Consider the following 17,271-nt stretch of genomic DNA (forward strand, 5'->3'; position numbering starts at 1 on the left):
TAAGCATCTTGTTGAATAGCATGAGTAAAGCTGGCACTTGAAGGGGGCACCCGGATTCATGAACCAGAGACTTCTCGATCTGCAGTCAAATGCTCTTCCACTGAGCTATGCCACCCCTGGCTTATAACTGTGCTCACTGGTTCTTAAAAAGTAATGTTCTGAGGAAACCAATTTCTCAAAAGTAAGGATGCTTGTTGAAATCCCTACCAATGAAGATGGCCAGTGAGAGAGTGGACGACCAGTTCCTGTTTAGTTCTGCATCAGAAATGTGCTCAAGGGTGACAAGTTGAAGAAGAGCTTTCTTGGAGAGGTAAGCATCTCGTTGAATAGCATGAGTAAAGCTGGCACTTGAAGGGGGCACCCGGATTTGAACCAGGGACCTCTCGATCTGCAGTCGAATGCTCTTCCACTGAGCTATGCCACCCCTGGCTTATAACTGTGCTCACTGGTTCTTAAAAAGTAATGTTCTGAGGAAACCAATTTCTCAAAAGGTAGGATGCTTGTTGAAATCCCTACCAATGAATATTGCCAGTGAGAGAGTGGATGATTAGTTCCTGTTTAGTTCTGCATGAGAAATGTGCTCAAGGGTGACAAGTTGAAGAAGAGCTTTCTTGGAAAGGTAAGCATCTCGTTGAATAGCATGAGTAAAGCTGGCACTTGAAGGGGGCACCCGGATTTGAACCAGGGACCTCTCGATCTGCAGTCGAATGCTCTTCCTCTGAGCTATGCCCCCTTGGCTTATGATTGTCCTCACTGGTTCTTAAAAAGTAATGTTCTGAGGAAACCAATTTCTCAAAAGGTAGGATGCTTGTTGAAATCCCTACCAATGAAGATTCCCAGTGAGAGAGTGGACGACCAGTTCAGTTCTGCATGAGAAATGTGCTCAAGGGTGACAATTTGTAGAAGAGCTTTCTTGGAAAGGTAAGCATCTCGTTGAATAGCATGAGTAAAGCTGGCACTTGAAGAGGGCACCCGGATTATGAACCAGGGACTTCTTGATCTGCAGTCGAATGCTCTTCCACTGAGCTATGCCCCCTTGGCTTATGATTGTCCTCACTGGTTCTTAAAAAGTAATGTTCTGAGGAAACCAATTTCTCAAAAGGTAGGATGCTTGTTGAAATCCCTACCAATGAAGATTGCCAGTGAGAAAGTGGATGACCAGTTCCTATTTAGTTCTGCATCAGAAATGTGCTCAAGGGTGACAATTTGAAGAAGAGCTTTCTTGGAAAGGTAAGCATCTCGTTGAATAGCATGAGTAAAGCTGGCACTTGAAGGGGGCACCCGGATCTGAACCAGGGACCTCTCGATCTGCAGTCGAATGCTCTTCCACTGAGCTATGCCCCCTTGGCTTATGATTGTCCTCACTGGTTCTTAAAAAGTAATGTTCTGAGGAAACCAATTTCTCAAAAGTAAGGATGCTTGTTGAAATCCCTACCCATGAAGATTCCCAGTGAGAGAGTGGACGACCAGTTCAGTTCTGCAAGAGAAATGTGCTCAAGGGTGACAAGTTGAAGAAGAGCTTTCTTGGAAAGGTAAGCATCTTGTTGAATAGCATGCGTAAAGCTGGCACTTGAAGGGGGCACCCGGATTTGAACCAGGGACCTCTCGATCTGCAGTCGAATGCTCTTCCACTGAGCTATGCCCCCTTGGCTTATGATTGTCCTCACTGGTTCTTAAAAAGTAATGTTCTGAGGAAACCAATTTCTCAAAAGTAAGGATGCTTGTTGAAATCCCTACCCATGAAGATTCCCAGTGAGAGAGTGGACGACCAGTTCAGTACTGCATGAGAAATGTGCTCAAGGGTGACAAGTTGAAGAAGAGCTTTCTTGGAAAGGTAAGCATCTCGTTGAATAGCATGCGTAAAGCTGGCACTTGAAGGGGGCACCCGGATTATGAACCAGGGACCTCTCGATCTGCAGTCGAACGCTCTTCCACTGAGCTATGCCCCCTTGGCTTATGATTGTCCTCACTGGTTCTTAAAAAGTAATGTTCTGAGGAAACCAATTTCTCAAAAGTAAGGATGCTTGTTGAAATCCCTACCCATGAAGATTCCCAGTGAGAGAGTGGACGACCAGTTCAGTTCTGCATGAGAAATGTGCTCAAGGGTGACAAGTTGAAGAGCTTTCTTGGAAAGGTAAGCATCTCGTTGAATAGCATGCGCAAAGCTGGCACTTGAAGGGGGCACCCGGATTTGAACCAGGGACCTCTCGATCTGCAGTCGAATGCTCTTCCACTGAGCTATGCCCCCTTGGCTTATGATTGTCCTCACTGGTTCTTAAAAAGTAATGTTCTGAGGAAACCAATTTCTCAAAAGGTAGGATGCTTGTTGAAATCCCTACCAATGAAGATGGCCAGTGAGAGAGTGGATGACCAGTTCCTGTTTAGTTCTGCATCAGAAATGTGCTCAAGGCTAACAAGTTGAAGAAGAGCTTTCTTGGAAAGGTAAGCATCTTGTTGAATAGCATGAGTAAAGCTGGCACTTGAAGGGGGCACCCGGATTCATGAACCAGAGACTTCTCGATCTGCAGTCAAATGCTCTTCCACTGAGCTATGCCACCCCTGGCTTATAACTGTGCTCACTGGTTCTTAAAAATTAATGTTCTGAGGAAACCAATTTCTCAAAAGTAAGGATGCTTGTTGAAATCCCTACCAATGAAGATGGCCAGTGAGAGAGTGGACGACCAGTTCCTGTTTAGTTCTGCATCAGAAATGTGCTCAAGGGTGACAAGTTGAAGAAGAGCTTTCTTGGAGAGGTAAGCATCTCGTTGAATAGCATGAGTAAAGCTGGCACTTGAAGGGGGCACCCGGATTTGAACCAGGGACCTCTCGATCTGCAGTCGAATGCTCTTCCACTGAGCTATGCCCCCTTGGCTTATGATTGTCCTCACTGGTTCTTAAAAAGTAATGTTCTGAGGAAACCAATTTCTCAAAAGGTAGGATGCTTGTTGAAATCCCTACCAATGAAGATTGCCAGTGAGAAAGTGGATGACCAGTTCCTGTTTAGTTCTGCATCAGAAATGTGCTCAAGGGTGACAATTTGAAGAAGAGCTTTCTTGGAAAGGTAAGCATCTCGTTGAATAGCATGAGTAAAGCTGGCACTTGAAGGGGGCACCCGGATCTGAACCAGGGACCTCTCGATCTGCAGTCGAATGCTCTTCCACTGAGCTATGCCCCCTTGGCTTATGATTGTCCTCACTGGTTCTTAAAAAGTAATGTTCTGAGGAAACCAATTTCTCAAAAGTAAGGATGCTTGTTGAAATCCCTACCCATGAAGATTCCCAGTGAGAGAGTGGACGACCAGTTCAGTTCTGCATGAGAAATGTGCTCAAGGGTGACAAGTTGAAGAAGAGCTTTCTTGGAAAGGTAAGCATCTCGTTGAATAGCATGCGTAAAGCTGGCACTTGAAGGGGGCACCCGGATTTGAACCAGGGACCTCTCGATCTGCAGTCGAATGCTCTTCCACTGAGCTATGCCCCCCCTGGCTTATGAATGTCCTCACTGGTTCTTAAAAAGTAATGTTCTGAGGAAACCAATTTCTCAAAAGGTAGGATGCTTGTTGAAATCCCTACCAATGAAGATGGCCAGTGAGAGAGTGGACGACCAGTTCCTGTTTAGTTCTGCATCAGAAATGTGCTCAAGGGTGACAAGTTGAAGAAGAGCTTTCTTGGAAAGGTAAGCATCTCGTTGAATAGCATGAGTAAAGCTGGCACTTGAAGGGGGCACCCGGATTTGAACCAGGGACCTCTCGATCTGCAGTTGAATGCTCTTCCACTGAGCTATGCCCCCTTGGATTATGATTGTCCTCACTGGTTCTTAAAAAGTAATGTTCTGAGGAAACCAATTTCTCAAAAGGTAGGATGCTTGTTGAAATCCCTACCAATGAAGATGGCCAGTGAGAGAGTGGATGACCAGTTCCTGTTTAGTTCTGCATCAGAAATGTGCTCAAGGCTAACAAGTTGAAGAAGAGCTTTCTTGGAAAGGTAAGCATCTTGTTGAATAGCATGAGTAAAGCTGGCACTTGAAGGGGGCACCCGGATTCATGAACCAGAGACTTCTCGATCTGCAGTCAAATGCTCTTCCACTGAGCTATGCCACCCCTGGCTTATAACTGTGCTCACTGGTTCTTAAAAAGTAATGTTCTGAGGAAACCAATTTCTCAAAAGTAAGGATGCTTGTTGAAATCCCTACCAATGAAGATGGCCAGTGAGAGAGTGGACGACCAGTTCCTGTTTAGTTCTGCATCAGAAATGTGCTCAAGGGTGACAAGTTGAAGAAGAGCTTTCTTGGAGAGGTAAGCATCTCGTTGAATAGCATGAGTAAAGCTGGCACTTGAAGGGGGCACCCGGATTTGAACCAGGGACCTCTCGATCTGCAGTCGAATGCTCTTCCACTGAGCTATGCCACCCCTGGCTTATAACTGTGCTCACTGGTTCTTAAAAAGTAATGTTCTGAGGAAACCAATTTCTCAAAAGGTAGGATGCTTGTTGAAATCCCTACCAATGAATATTGCCAGTGAGAGAGTGGATGATTAGTTCCTGTTTAGTTCTGCATGAGAAATGTGCTCAAGGGTGACAAGTTGAAGAAGAGCTTTCTTGGAAAGGTAAGCATCTCGTTGAATAGCATGAGTAAAGCTGGCACTTGAAGGGGGCACCCGGATTTGAACCAGGGACCTCTCGATCTGCAGTCGAATGCTCTTCCTCTGAGCTATGCCCCCTTGGCTTATGATTGTCCTCACTGGTTCTTAAAAAGTAATGTTCTGAGGAAACCAATTTCTCAAAAGGTAGGATGCTTGTTGAAATCCCTACCAATGAAGATTCCCAGTGAGAGAGTGGACGACCAGTTCAGTTCTGCATGAGAAATGTGCTCAAGGGTGACAATTTGTAGAAGAGCTTTCTTGGAAAGGTAAGCATCTCGTTGAATAGCATGAGTAAAGCTGGCACTTGAAGAGGGCACCCGGATTATGAACCAGGGACTTCTTGATCTGCAGTCGAATGCTCTTCCACTGAGCTATGCCCCCTTGGCTTATGATTGTCCTCACTGGTTCTTAAAAAGTAATGTTCTGAGGAAACCAATTTCTCAAAAGGTAGGATGCTTGTTGAAATCCCTACCAATGAAGATTGCCAGTGAGAAAGTGGATGACCAGTTCCTATTTAGTTCTGCATCAGAAATGTGCTCAAGGGTGACAATTTGAAGAAGAGCTTTCTTGGAAAGGTAAGCATCTCGTTGAATAGCATGAGTAAAGCTGGCACTTGAAGGGGGCACCCGGATCTGAACCAGGGACCTCTCGATCTGCAGTCGAATGCTCTTCCACTGAGCTATGCCCCCTTGGCTTATGATTGTCCTCACTGGTTCTTAAAAAGTAATGTTCTGAGGAAACCAATTTCTCAAAAGTAAGGATGCTTGTTGAAATCCCTACCCATGAAGATTCCCAGTGAGAGAGTGGACGACCAGTTCAGTTCTGCAAGAGAAATGTGCTCAAGGGTGACAAGTTGAAGAAGAGCTTTCTTGGAAAGGTAAGCATCTTGTTGAATAGCATGCGTAAAGCTGGCACTTGAAGGGGGCACCCGGATTTGAACCAGGGACCTCTCGATCTGCAGTCGAATGCTCTTCCACTGAGCTATGCCCCCTTGGCTTATGATTGTCCTCACTGGTTCTTAAAAAGTAATGTTCTGAGGAAACCAATTTCTCAAAAGTAAGGATGCTTGTTGAAATCCCTACCCATGAAGATTCCCAGTGAGAGAGTGGACGACCAGTTCAGTACTGCATGAGAAATGTGCTCAAGGGTGACAAGTTGAAGAAGAGCTTTCTTGGAAAGGTAAGCATCTCGTTGAATAGCATGCGTAAAGCTGGCACTTGAAGGGGGCACCCGGATTATGAACCAGGGACCTCTCGATCTGCAGTCGAACGCTCTTCCACTGAGCTATGCCCCCTTGGCTTATGATTGTCCTCACTGGTTCTTAAAAAGTAATGTTCTGAGGAAACCAATTTCTCAAAAGTAAGGATGCTTGTTGAAATCCCTACCCATGAAGATTCCCAGTGAGAGAGTGGACGACCAGTTCAGTTCTGCATGAGAAATGTGCTCAAGGGTGACAAGTTGAAGAGCTTTCTTGGAAAGGTAAGCATCTCGTTGAATAGCATGCGCAAAGCTGGCACTTGAAGGGGGCACCCGGATTTGAACCAGGGACCTCTCGATCTGCAGTCGAATGCTCTTCCACTGAGCTATGCCCCCTTGGCTTATGATTGTCCTCACTGGTTCTTAAAAAGTAATGTTCTGAGGAAACCAATTTCTCAAAAGTAAGAATGCTTGTTGAAATCCCTACCAATGAAGATTCCCAGTGAGAGAGTGGACGACCAGTTCAGTATGAGAAATGTGCTCAAGGCTAACAAGTTGAAGAAGAGCTTTCTTGGAAAGGTAAGCATCTTGTTGAATAGCATGAGTAAAGCTGGCACTTGAAGGGGGCACCCGGATTCATGAACCAGAGACTTCTCGATCTGCAGTCAAATGCTCTTCCACTGAGCTATGCCACCCCTGGCTTATAACTGTGCTCACTGGTTCTTAAAAAGTAATGTTCTGAGGAAACCAATTTCTCAAAAGGTAGGATGCTTGTTGAAATCCCTACCAATGAATATTGCCAGTGAGAGAGTGGATGATTAGTTCCTGTTTAGTTCTGCATGAGAAATGTGCTCAAGGGTGACAAGTTGAAGAAGAGCTTTCTTGGAAAGGTAAGCATCTCGTTGAATAGCATGAGTAAAGCTGGCACTTGAAGGGGGCACCCGGATTTGAACCAGGGACCTCTCGATCTGCAGTCGAATGCTCTTCCTCTGAGCTATGCCCCCTTGGCTTATGATTGTCCTCACTGGTTCTTAAAAAGTAATGTTCTGAGGAAACCAATTTCTCAAAAGTAAGGATGCTTGTTGAAATCCCTACCCATGAAGATTCCCAGTGAGAGAGTGGACGACCAGTTCAGTTCTGCATGAGAAATGTGCTCAAGGGTGACAAGTTGAAGAGCTTTCTTGGAAAGGTAAGCATCTCGTTGAATAGCATGCGCAAAGCTGGCACTTGAAGGGGGCACCCGGATTTGAACCAGGGACCTCTCGATCTGCAGTCGAATGCTCTTCCACTGAGCTATGCCCCCTTGGCTTATGATTGTCCTCACTGGTTCTTAAAAAGTAATGTTCTGAGGAAACCAATTTCTCAAAAGGTAGGATGCTTGTTGAAATCCCTACCAATGAAGATGGCCAGTGAGAGAGTGGATGACCAGTTCCTGTTTAGTTCTGCATCAGAAATGTGCTCAAGGCTAACAAGTTGAAGAAGAGCTTTCTTGGAAAGGTAAGCATCTTGTTGAATAGCATGAGTAAAGCTGGCACTTGAAGGGGGCACCCGGATTCATGAACCAGAGACTTCTCGATCTGCAGTCAAATGCTCTTCCACTGAGCTATGCCACCCCTGGCTTATAACTGTGCTCACTGGTTCTTAAAAATTAATGTTCTGAGGAAACCAATTTCTCAAAAGTAAGGATGCTTGTTGAAATCCCTACCAATGAAGATGGCCAGTGAGAGAGTGGACGACCAGTTCCTGTTTAGTTCTGCATCAGAAATGTGCTCAAGGGTGACAAGTTGAAGAAGAGCTTTCTTGGAGAGGTAAGCATCTCGTTGAATAGCATGAGTAAAGCTGGCACTTGAAGGGGGCACCCGGATTTGAACCAGGGACCTCTCGATCTGCAGTCGAATGCTCTTCCACTGAGCTATGCCCCCTTGGCTTATGATTGTCCTCACTGGTTCTTAAAAAGTAATGTTCTGAGGAAACCAATTTCTCAAAAGGTAGGATGCTTGTTGAAATCCCTACCAATGAAGATTGCCAGTGAGAAAGTGGATGACCAGTTCCTGTTTAGTTCTGCATCAGAAATGTGCTCAAGGGTGACAATTTGAAGAAGAGCTTTCTTGGAAAGGTAAGCATCTCGTTGAATAGCATGAGTAAAGCTGGCACTTGAAGGGGGCACCCGGATCTGAACCAGGGACCTCTCGATCTGCAGTCGAATGCTCTTCCACTGAGCTATGCCCCCTTGGCTTATGATTGTCCTCACTGGTTCTTAAAAAGTAATGTTCTGAGGAAACCAATTTCTCAAAAGTAAGGATGCTTGTTGAAATCCCTACCCATGAAGATTCCCAGTGAGAGAGTGGACGACCAGTTCAGTTCTGCATGAGAAATGTGCTCAAGGGTGACAAGTTGAAGAGCTTTCTTGGAAAGGTAAGCATCTCGTTGAATAGCATGCGCAAAGCTGGCACTTGAAGGGGGCACCCGGATTTGAACCAGGGACCTCTCGATCTGCAGTCGAATGCTCTTCCACTGAGCTATGCCCCCTTGGCTTATGATTGTCCTCACTGGTTCTTAAAAAGTAATGTTCTGAGGAAACCAATTTCTCAAAAGTAAGAATGCTTGTTGAAATCCCTACCAATGAAGATTCCCAGTGAGAGAGTGGACGACCAGTTCAGTATGAGAAATGTGCTCAAGGCTAACAAGTTGAAGAAGAGCTTTCTTGGAAAGGTAAGCATCTTGTTGAATAGCATGAGTAAAGCTGGCACTTGAAGGGGGCACCCGGATTCATGAACCAGAGACTTCTCGATCTGCAGTCAAATGCTCTTCCACTGAGCTATGCCACCCCTGGCTTATAACTGTGCTCACTGGTTCTTAAAAAGTAATGTTCTGAGGAAACCAATTTCTCAAAAGGTAGGATGCTTGTTGAAATCCCTACCAATGAATATTGCCAGTGAGAGAGTGGATGATTAGTTCCTGTTTAGTTCTGCATGAGAAATGTGCTCAAGGGTGACAAGTTGAAGAAGAGCTTTCTTGGAAAGGTAAGCATCTCGTTGAATAGCATGAGTAAAGCTGGCACTTGAAGGGGGCACCCGGATTTGAACCAGGGACCTCTCGATCTGCAGTCGAATGCTCTTCCTCTGAGCTATGCCCCCTTGGCTTATGATTGTCCTCACTGGTTCTTAAAAAGTAATGTTCTGAGGAAACCAATTTCTCAAAAGTAAGGATGCTTGTTGAAATCCCTACCCATGAAGATTCCCAGTGAGAGAGTGGACGACCAGTTCAGTTCTGCATGAGAAATGTGCTCAAGGGTGACAAGTTGAAGAGCTTTCTTGGAAAGGTAAGCATCTCGTTGAATAGCATGCGCAAAGCTGGCACTTGAAGGGGGCACCCGGATTTGAACCAGGGACCTCTCGATCTGCAGTCGAATGCTCTTCCACTGAGCTATGCCCCCTTGGCTTATGATTGTCCTCACTGGTTCTTAAAAAGTAATGTTCTGAGGAAACCAATTTCTCAAAAGGTAGGATGCTTGTTGAAATCCCTACCAATGAAGATGGCCAGTGAGAGAGTGGATGACCAGTTCCTGTTTAGTTCTGCATCAGAAATGTGCTCAAGGCTAACAAGTTGAAGAAGAGCTTTCTTGGAAAGGTAAGCATCTTGTTGAATAGCATGAGTAAAGCTGGCACTTGAAGGGGGCACCCGGATTCATGAACCAGAGACTTCTCGATCTGCAGTCAAATGCTCTTCCACTGAGCTATGCCACCCCTGGCTTATAACTGTGCTCACTGGTTCTTAAAAATTAATGTTCTGAGGAAACCAATTTCTCAAAAGTAAGGATGCTTGTTGAAATCCCTACCAATGAAGATGGCCAGTGAGAGAGTGGACGACCAGTTCCTGTTTAGTTCTGCATCAGAAATGTGCTCAAGGGTGACAAGTTGAAGAAGAGCTTTCTTGGAGAGGTAAGCATCTCGTTGAATAGCATGAGTAAAGCTGGCACTTGAAGGGGGCACCCGGATTTGAACCAGGGACCTCTCGATCTGCAGTCGAATGCTCTTCCACTGAGCTATGCCCCCTTGGCTTAAGATTGTCCTCACTGGTTCTTAAAAAGTAATGTTCTGAGGAAACCAATTTCTCAAAAGGTAGGATGCTTGTTGAAATCCCTACCAATGAAGATTGCCAGTGAGAAAGTGGATGACCAGTTCCTGTTTAGTTCTGCATCAGAAATGTGCTCAAGGGTGACAATTTGAAGAAGAGCTTTCTTGGAAAGGTAAGCATCTCGTTGAATAGCATGAGTAAAGCTGGCACTTGAAGGGGGCACCCGGATCTGAACCAGGGACCTCTCGATCTGCAGTCGAATGCTCTTCCACTGAGCTATGCCCCCTTGGCTTATGATTGTCCTCACTGGTTCTTAAAAAGTAATGTTCTGAGGAAACCAATTTCTCAAAAGTAAGGATGCTTGTTGAAATCCCTACCCATGAAGATTCCCAGTGAGAGAGTGGACGACCAGTTCAGTTCTGCATGAGAAATGTGCTCAAGGGTGACAAGTTGAAGAAGAGCTTTCTTGGAAAGGTAAGCATCTCGTTGAATAGCATGCGTAAAGCTGGCACTTGAAGGGGGCACCCGGATTTGAACCAGGGACCTCTCGATCTGCAGTCGAATGCTCTTCCACTGAGCTATGCCCCCTTGGCTTATGATTGTCCTCACTGGTTCTTAAAAAGTAATGTTCTGAGGAAACCAATTTCTCAAAAGGTAGGATGCTTGTTGAAATCCCTACCAATGAAGATTGCCAGTGAGAAAGTGGATGACCAGTTCCTGTTTAGTTCTGCATCAGAAATGTGCTCAAGGGTGACAATTTGAAGAAGAGCTTTCTTGGAAAGGTAAGCATCTCGTTGAATAGCATGAGTAAAGCTGGCACTTGAAGGGGGCACCCGGATCTGAACCAGGGACCTCTCGATCTGCAGTCGAATGCTCTTCCACTGAGCTATGCCCCCTTGGCTTATGATTGTCCTCACTGGTTCTTAAAAAGTAATGTTCTGAGGAAACCAATTTCTCAAAAGTAAGGATGCTTGTTGAAATCCCTACCCATGAAGATTCCCAGTGAGAGAGTGGACGACCAGTTCAGTTCTGCATGAGAAATGTGCTCAAGGGTGACAAGTTGAAGAAGAGCTTTCTTGGAAAGGTAAGCATCTCGTTGAATAGCATGCGTAAAGCTGGCACTTGAAGGGGGCACCCGGATTTGAACCAGGGACCTCTCGATCTGCAGTCGAATGCTCTTCCACTGAGCTATGCCCCCTTGGCTTATGATTGTCCTCACTGGTTCTTAAAAAGTAATGTTCTGAGGAAACCAATTTCTCAAAAGTAAGGATGCTTGTTGAAATCCCTACCAATGAAGATGGCCAGTGAGAGAGTGGACGACCAGTTCCTGTTTAGTTCTGCATCAGAAATGTGCTCAAGGGTGACAAGTTGAAGAAGAGCTTTCTTGGAGAGGTAAGCATCTCGTTGAATAGCATGAGTAAAGCTGGCACTTGAAGGGGGCACCCGGATTTGAACCAGGGACCTCTCGATCTGCAGTCGAATGCTCTTCCACTGAGCTATACCCCCTTGGCTTATGATTGTCCTCACTGGTTCTTAAAAAGTAATGTTCTGAGGAAACCAATTTCTCAAAAGTAAGGATGCTTGTTGAAATCCCTACCCATGAAGATTCCCAGTGAGAGAGTGGACGACCAGTTCAGTTCTGCATGAGAAATGTGCTCAAGGGTGACAAGTTGAAGAAGAGCTTTCTTGGAAAGGTAAGCATCTTGTTGAATAGCATGCGTAAAGCTGGCACTTGAAGGGGGCACCCGGATTTGAACCAGGGACCTCTCGATCTGCAGTCGAATGCTCTTCCACTGAGCTATGCCCCCTTGGCTTATGATTGTCCTCACTGGTTCTTAAAAAGTAATGTTCTGAGGAAACCAATTTCTCAAAAGGTAGGATGCTTGTTGAAATCCCTACCAATGAAGATGGCCAGTGAGAGAGTGGATGACCAGTTCCTGTTTAGTTCTGCATCAGAAATGTGCTCAAGGCTAACAAGTTGAAGAAGAGCTTTCTTGGAAAGGTAAGCATCTTGTTGAATAGCATGAGTAAAGCTGGCACTTGAAGGGGGCACCCGGATTCATGAACCAGAGACTTCTCGATCTGCAGTCAAATGCTCTTCCACTGAGCTATGCCACCCCTGGCTTATAACTGTGCTCACTGGTTCTTAAAAATTAATGTTCTGAGGAAACCAATTTCTCAAAAGTAAGGATGCTTGTTGAAATCCCTACCAATGAAGATGGCCAGTGAGAAAGTGGACGACCAGTTCCTGTTTAGTTCTGCATCAGAAATGTGCTCAAGGGTGACAAGTTGAAGAAGAGCTTTCTTGGAGAGGTAAGCAGCTCGTTGAATAGCATGAGTAAAGCTGGCACTTGAAGGGGGCACCCGGATTTGAACCAGGGACCTCTCGATCTGCAGTCGAATGCTCTTCCACTGAGCTATGCCCCCTTGGCTTATGATTGTCCTCACTGGTTCTTAAAAAGTAATGTTCTGAGGAAACCAATTTCTCAAAAGGTAGGATGCTTGTTGAAATCCCTACCAATGAATATTGCCAGTGAGAGAGTGGATGATTAGTTCCTGTTTAGTTCTGCATGAGAAATGTGCTCAAGGGTGACAAGTTGAAGAAGAGCTTTCTTGGAAAGGTAAGCATCTCGTTGAATAGCATGAGTAAAGCTGGCACTAGAAGGGGGCACCCGGATTTGAACCAGGGACCTCTCGATCTGCAGTCGAATGCTCTTCCTCTGAGCTATGCCCCCTTGGCTTATGATTGTCCTCACTGGTTCTTAAAAAGTAATGTTCTGAGGAAACCAATTTCTCAAAAGGTAGGATGCTTGTTGAAATCCCTACCAATGAAGATTCCCAGTGAGAGAGTGGACGACCAGTTCAGTTCTGCATGAGAAATGTGCTCAAGGGTGACAATTTGTAGAAGAGCTTTCTTGGAAAGGTAAGCATCTCGTTGTATAGCATGAGTAAAGCTGGCACTTGAAGAGGGCACCCGGATTATGAACCAGGGACTTCTTGATCTGCAGTCGAATGCTCTTCCACTGAGCTATGCCCCCTTGGCTTATAACTGTGCTCACTGGTTCTTAAAAAGTAATGTTCTGAGGAAACCAATTTCTCAAAAGGTAGGATGCTTGTTGAAATCCCTACCAATGAATATTGCCAGTGAGAGAGTGGATGATTAGTTCCTGTTTAGTTCTGCATCAGAAATGTGCTCAAGGGTGACAAGTTGAAGAAGAGCTTTCTTGGAGAGGTAAGCAGCTCGTTGAATAGCATGAGTAAAGCTGGCACTTGAAGGGGGCACCCGGATTTGAACCAGGGACCTCTCGATCTGCAGTCGAATGCTCTTCCACTGAGCTATGCCCCCTTGGCTTATGATTGTCCTCACTGGTTCTTAAAAAGTAATGTTCTGAGGAAACCAATTTCTCAAAAGGTAGGATGCTTGTTGAAATCCCTACCAATGAATATTGCCAGTGAGAGAGTGGATGATTAGTTCCTGTTTAGTTCTGCATGAGAAATGTGCTCAAGGGTGACAAGTTGAAGAAGAGCTTTCTTGGAAAGGTAAGCATCTCGTTGAATAGCATGAGTAAAGCTGGCACTAGAAGGGGGCACCCGGATTTGAACCAGGGACCTCTCGATCTGCAGTCGAATGCTCTTCCTCTGAGCTATGCCCCCTTGGCTTATGATTGTCCTCACTGGTTCTTAAAAAGTAATGTTCTGAGGAAACCAATTTCTCAAAAGGTAGGATGCTTGTTGAAATCCCTACCAATGAAGATTCCCAGTGAGAGAGTGGACGACCAGTTCAGTTCTGCATGAGAAATGTGCTCAAGGGTGACAATTTGTAGAAGAGCTTTCTTGGAAAGGTAAGCATCTCGTTGTATAGCATGAGTAAAGCTGGCACTTGAAGAGGGCACCCGGATTATGAACCAGGGACTTCTTGATCTGCAGTCGAATGCTCTTCCACTGAGCTATGCCCCCTTGGCTTATAACTGTGCTCACTGGTTCTTAAAAAGTAATGTTCTGAGGAAACCAATTTCTCAAAAGGTAGGATGCTTGTTGAAATCCCTACCAATGAATATTGCCAGTGAGAGAGTGGATGATTAGTTCCGCATGAGAAATGTGCTCAAGGGTGACAAGTTGAAGAAGAGCTTTCTTGGAAAGGTAAGCATCTCGTTGAATAGCATGAGTAAAGCTGGCACTTGAAGGGGGCACCCGGATTTGAACCAGGGACCTCTCGATCTGCAGTCGAATGCTCTTCCTCTGAGCTATGCCCCCTTGGTTTATGATTGTCCTCACTGGTTCTTAAAAAGTAATGTTCTGAGGAAACCAATTTCTCAAAAGGTAGGATGCTTGTTGAAATCCCTACCAATGAAGATTCCCAGTGAGAGAGTGGACGACCAGTTCAGTTCTGCATGAGAAATGTGCTCAAGGGTGACAATTTGTAGAAGAGCTTTCTTGGAAAGGTAAGCATCTCGTTGAATAGCATGAGTAAAGCTGGCACTTGAAGAGGGCACCCGGATTATGAACCAGGGACTTCTTGATCTGCAGTCGAATGCTCTTCCACTGAGCTATGCCCCCTTGGCTTATGATTGTCCTCACTGGTTCTTAAAAAGTAATGTTCTGAGGAAACCAATTTCTCAAAAGGTAGGATGCTTGTTGAAATCCCTACCAATGAAGATGGCCAGTGAGAGAGTGGATGACCAGTTCCTGTTTAGTTCTGCATCAGAAATGTGCTCAAGGCTAACAAGTTGAAGAAGAGCTTTCTTGGAAAGGTAAGCATCTTGTTGAATAGCATGAGTAAAGCTGGCACTTGAAGGGGGCACCCGGATTCATGAACCAGAGACTTCTCGATCTGCAGTCAAATGCTCTTCCACTGAGCTATGCCACCCCTGGCTTATAACTGTGCTCACTGGTTCTTAAAAAGTAATGTTCTGAGGAAACCAATTTCTCAAAAGTAAGGATGCTTGTTGAAATCCCTACCAATGAAGATGGCCAGTGAGAGAGTGGACGACCAGTTCCTGTTTAGTTCTGCATCAGAAATGTGCTCAAGGGTGACAAGTTGAAGAAGAGCTTTCTTGGAGAGGTAAGCATCTCGTTGAATAGCATGAGTAAAACTGGCACTTGAAGGGGGCACCCGGATTTGAACCAGGGACCTCTCGATCTGCAGTCGAATGCTCTTCCACTGAGCTATGCCCCCTTGGCTTATGATTGTCCTCACTGGTTCTTAAAAAGTAATGTTCTTAGGAAACCAATTTCTCAAAAGGTAGGATGCTTGTTGAAATCCCTACCAATGAAGATTGCCAGTGAGAGAGTGGATGACCAGTTCCTGTTTAGTTCTGCATCAGAAATGTGCTCAAGGGTGACAATTTGAAGAAGAGCTTTCTTGGAAAGGTAAGCATCTCGTTGAATAGCATGAGTAAAGCTGGCACTTGAAGGGGGCACCCGGATCTGAACCAGGGACCTCTCGATCTGCAGTCGAATGCTCTTCCACTGAGCTATGCCCCCTTGGCTTATGATTGTCCTCACTGGTTCTTAAAAAGTAATGTTCTGAGGAAACCAATTTCTCAAAAGTAAGGATGCTTGTTGAAATCCCTACCCATGAAGATTCCCAGTGAGAGAGTGGACGACCAGTTCAGTTCTGCATGAGAAATGTGCTCAAGGGTGACAAGTTGAAGAAGAGCTTTCTTGGAAAGGTAAGCATCTCGTTGAATAGCATGCGTAAAGCTGGCACTTGAAGGGGGCACCCGGATTTGAACCAGGGACCTCTCGATCTGCAGTCGAATGCTCTTCCACTGAGCTATGCCCCCTTGGCTTATGATTGTCCTCACTGGTTCTTAAAAAGTAATGTTCTGAGGAAACCAATTTCTCAAAAGTAAGGATGCTTGTTGAAATCCCTACCCATGAAGATTCCCAGTGAGAGAGTGGACGACCAGTTCAGTTCTGCATGAGAAATGTGCTCAAGGGTGACAAGTTGAAGAAGAGCTTTCTTGGAAAGGTAAGCATCTCGTTGAATAGCATGCGTAAAGCTGGCACTTGAAGGGGGCACCCGGATTTGAACCAGGGACCTCTCGATCTGCAGTCGAATGCTCTTCCACTGAGCTATGCCCCCTTGGCTTATGATTGTCCTCACTGGTTCTTAAAAAGTAATGTTCTGAGGAAACCAATTTCTCAAAAGTAAGGATGCTTGTTGAAATCCCTACCAATGAAGATGGCCAGTGAGAGAGTGGACGACCAGTTCCTGTTTAGTTCTGCATCAGAAATGTGCTCAAGGGTGACAAGTTGAAGAAGAGCTTTCTTGGAGAGGTAAGCATCTCGTTGAATAGCATGAGTAAAGCTGGCACTTGAAGGGGGCACCCGGATTTGAACCAGGGACCTCTCGATCTGCAGTCGAATGCTCTTCCACTGAGCTATGCCACCCCTGGCTTATAACTGTGCTCACTGGTTCTTAAAAAGTAATGTTCTGAGGAAACCAATTTCTCAAAAGGTAGGATGCTTGTTGAAATCCCTACCAATGAATATTGCCAGTGAGAGAGTGGATGATTAGTTCCTGTTTAGTTCTGCATGAGAAATGTGCTCAAGGGTGACAAGTTGAAGAAGAGCTTTCTTGGAAAGGTAAGCATCTCGTTGAATAGCATGAGTAAAGCTGGCACTTGAAGGGGGCACCCGGATTTGAACCAGGGACCTCTCGATCTGCAGTCGAATGCTCTTCCTCTGAGCTATGCCCCCTTGGCTTATGATTGTCCTCACTGGTTCTTAAAAAGTAATGTTCTGAGGAAACCAATTTCTCAAAAGGTAGGATGCTTGTTGAAATCCCTACCAATGAAGATTCCCAGTGAGAGAGTGGACGACCAGTTCAGTTCTGCATGAGAAATGTGCTCAAGGGTGACAATTTGTAGAAGAGCTTTCTTGGAAAGGTAAGCATCTCGTTGTATAGCATGAGTAAAGCTGGCACTTGAAGAGGGCACCCGGATTATGAACCAGGGACTTCTTGATCTGCAGTCGAATGCTCTTCCACTGAGCTATGCCCCCTTGGCTTATAACTGTGCTCACTGGTTCTTAAAAAGTAATGTTCTGAGGAAACCAATTTCTCAAAAGGTAGGATGCTTGTTGAAATCCCTACCAATGAATATTGCCAGTGAGAGAGTGGATGATTAGTTCCTGTTTAGTTCTGCATGAGAAATGTGCTCAAGGGTGACAAGTTGAAGAAGAGCTTTCTTGGAAAGGTAAGCATCTCGTTGAATAGCATGAGTAAAGCTGGCACTTGAAGGGGGCACCCGGATTTGAACCAGGGACCTCTCGATCTGCAGTCGAATGCTCTTCCTCTGAGCTATGCCCCCTTGGTTTATGATTGTCCTCACTGGTTCTTAAAAAGTAATGTTCTG

The 17,271-nt window shown here is 45.3% G+C and overlaps 19 non-coding genes across 19 annotated transcripts; all 19 read right to left on the reverse strand.

Moving 5' to 3' along the window:
- Positions 1-1,574: 1,574 nt before the first annotated feature.
- TRNAC-GCA (transfer RNA cysteine (anticodon GCA)) lies at positions 1,575-1,646 on the reverse strand. Its single transcript has one exon. It is a non-coding gene; the product is annotated as a tRNA-Cys (tRNA).
- A 530-nt stretch (positions 1,647-2,176) lies between these two features.
- TRNAC-GCA (transfer RNA cysteine (anticodon GCA)) lies at positions 2,177-2,248 on the reverse strand. The gene has a single exon. It is a non-coding gene; the product is annotated as a tRNA-Cys (tRNA).
- Positions 2,249-2,795: 547 nt separating this feature from the next.
- TRNAC-GCA (transfer RNA cysteine (anticodon GCA)) lies at positions 2,796-2,867 on the reverse strand. Its single transcript has one exon. It is a non-coding gene; the product is annotated as a tRNA-Cys (tRNA).
- A 538-nt stretch (positions 2,868-3,405) lies between these two features.
- TRNAC-GCA (transfer RNA cysteine (anticodon GCA)) lies at positions 3,406-3,477 on the reverse strand. Its single transcript has one exon. It is a non-coding gene; the product is annotated as a tRNA-Cys (tRNA).
- A 2,078-nt stretch (positions 3,478-5,555) lies between these two features.
- On the reverse strand, positions 5,556-5,627 carry TRNAC-GCA (transfer RNA cysteine (anticodon GCA)). Its single transcript has one exon. It is a non-coding gene; the product is annotated as a tRNA-Cys (tRNA).
- A 530-nt stretch (positions 5,628-6,157) lies between these two features.
- On the reverse strand, positions 6,158-6,229 carry TRNAC-GCA (transfer RNA cysteine (anticodon GCA)). Its single transcript has one exon. It is a non-coding gene; the product is annotated as a tRNA-Cys (tRNA).
- Positions 6,230-7,064: 835 nt separating this feature from the next.
- Positions 7,065-7,136, reverse strand: TRNAC-GCA (transfer RNA cysteine (anticodon GCA)). The gene has a single exon. It is a non-coding gene; the product is annotated as a tRNA-Cys (tRNA).
- Positions 7,137-7,683: 547 nt separating this feature from the next.
- On the reverse strand, positions 7,684-7,755 carry TRNAC-GCA (transfer RNA cysteine (anticodon GCA)). The gene has a single exon. It is a non-coding gene; the product is annotated as a tRNA-Cys (tRNA).
- A 535-nt stretch (positions 7,756-8,290) lies between these two features.
- Positions 8,291-8,362, reverse strand: TRNAC-GCA (transfer RNA cysteine (anticodon GCA)). Its single transcript has one exon. It is a non-coding gene; the product is annotated as a tRNA-Cys (tRNA).
- Positions 8,363-9,197: 835 nt separating this feature from the next.
- Positions 9,198-9,269, reverse strand: TRNAC-GCA (transfer RNA cysteine (anticodon GCA)). Its single transcript has one exon. It is a non-coding gene; the product is annotated as a tRNA-Cys (tRNA).
- Positions 9,270-9,816: 547 nt separating this feature from the next.
- TRNAC-GCA (transfer RNA cysteine (anticodon GCA)) lies at positions 9,817-9,888 on the reverse strand. The gene has a single exon. It is a non-coding gene; the product is annotated as a tRNA-Cys (tRNA).
- A 538-nt stretch (positions 9,889-10,426) lies between these two features.
- Positions 10,427-10,498, reverse strand: TRNAC-GCA (transfer RNA cysteine (anticodon GCA)). Its single transcript has one exon. It is a non-coding gene; the product is annotated as a tRNA-Cys (tRNA).
- Positions 10,499-11,036: 538 nt separating this feature from the next.
- On the reverse strand, positions 11,037-11,108 carry TRNAC-GCA (transfer RNA cysteine (anticodon GCA)). Its single transcript has one exon. It is a non-coding gene; the product is annotated as a tRNA-Cys (tRNA).
- A 538-nt stretch (positions 11,109-11,646) lies between these two features.
- TRNAC-GCA (transfer RNA cysteine (anticodon GCA)) lies at positions 11,647-11,718 on the reverse strand. The gene has a single exon. It is a non-coding gene; the product is annotated as a tRNA-Cys (tRNA).
- Positions 11,719-12,265: 547 nt separating this feature from the next.
- TRNAC-GCA (transfer RNA cysteine (anticodon GCA)) lies at positions 12,266-12,337 on the reverse strand. The gene has a single exon. It is a non-coding gene; the product is annotated as a tRNA-Cys (tRNA).
- An 847-nt stretch (positions 12,338-13,184) lies between these two features.
- Positions 13,185-13,256, reverse strand: TRNAC-GCA (transfer RNA cysteine (anticodon GCA)). Its single transcript has one exon. It is a non-coding gene; the product is annotated as a tRNA-Cys (tRNA).
- A 1,758-nt stretch (positions 13,257-15,014) lies between these two features.
- TRNAC-GCA (transfer RNA cysteine (anticodon GCA)) lies at positions 15,015-15,086 on the reverse strand. Its single transcript has one exon. It is a non-coding gene; the product is annotated as a tRNA-Cys (tRNA).
- A 538-nt stretch (positions 15,087-15,624) lies between these two features.
- TRNAC-GCA (transfer RNA cysteine (anticodon GCA)) lies at positions 15,625-15,696 on the reverse strand. The gene has a single exon. It is a non-coding gene; the product is annotated as a tRNA-Cys (tRNA).
- A 230-nt stretch (positions 15,697-15,926) lies between these two features.
- On the reverse strand, positions 15,927-15,998 carry TRNAC-GCA (transfer RNA cysteine (anticodon GCA)). Its single transcript has one exon. It is a non-coding gene; the product is annotated as a tRNA-Cys (tRNA).
- Positions 15,999-17,271: the final 1,273 nt, after the last annotated feature.

This window comes from Eleutherodactylus coqui, chromosome 9 (genome assembly GCF_035609145.1).
Source record: "Eleutherodactylus coqui strain aEleCoq1 chromosome 9, aEleCoq1.hap1, whole genome shotgun sequence".
Lineage (NCBI taxonomy): Eukaryota > Metazoa > Chordata > Amphibia > Anura > Eleutherodactylidae > Eleutherodactylus > Eleutherodactylus coqui.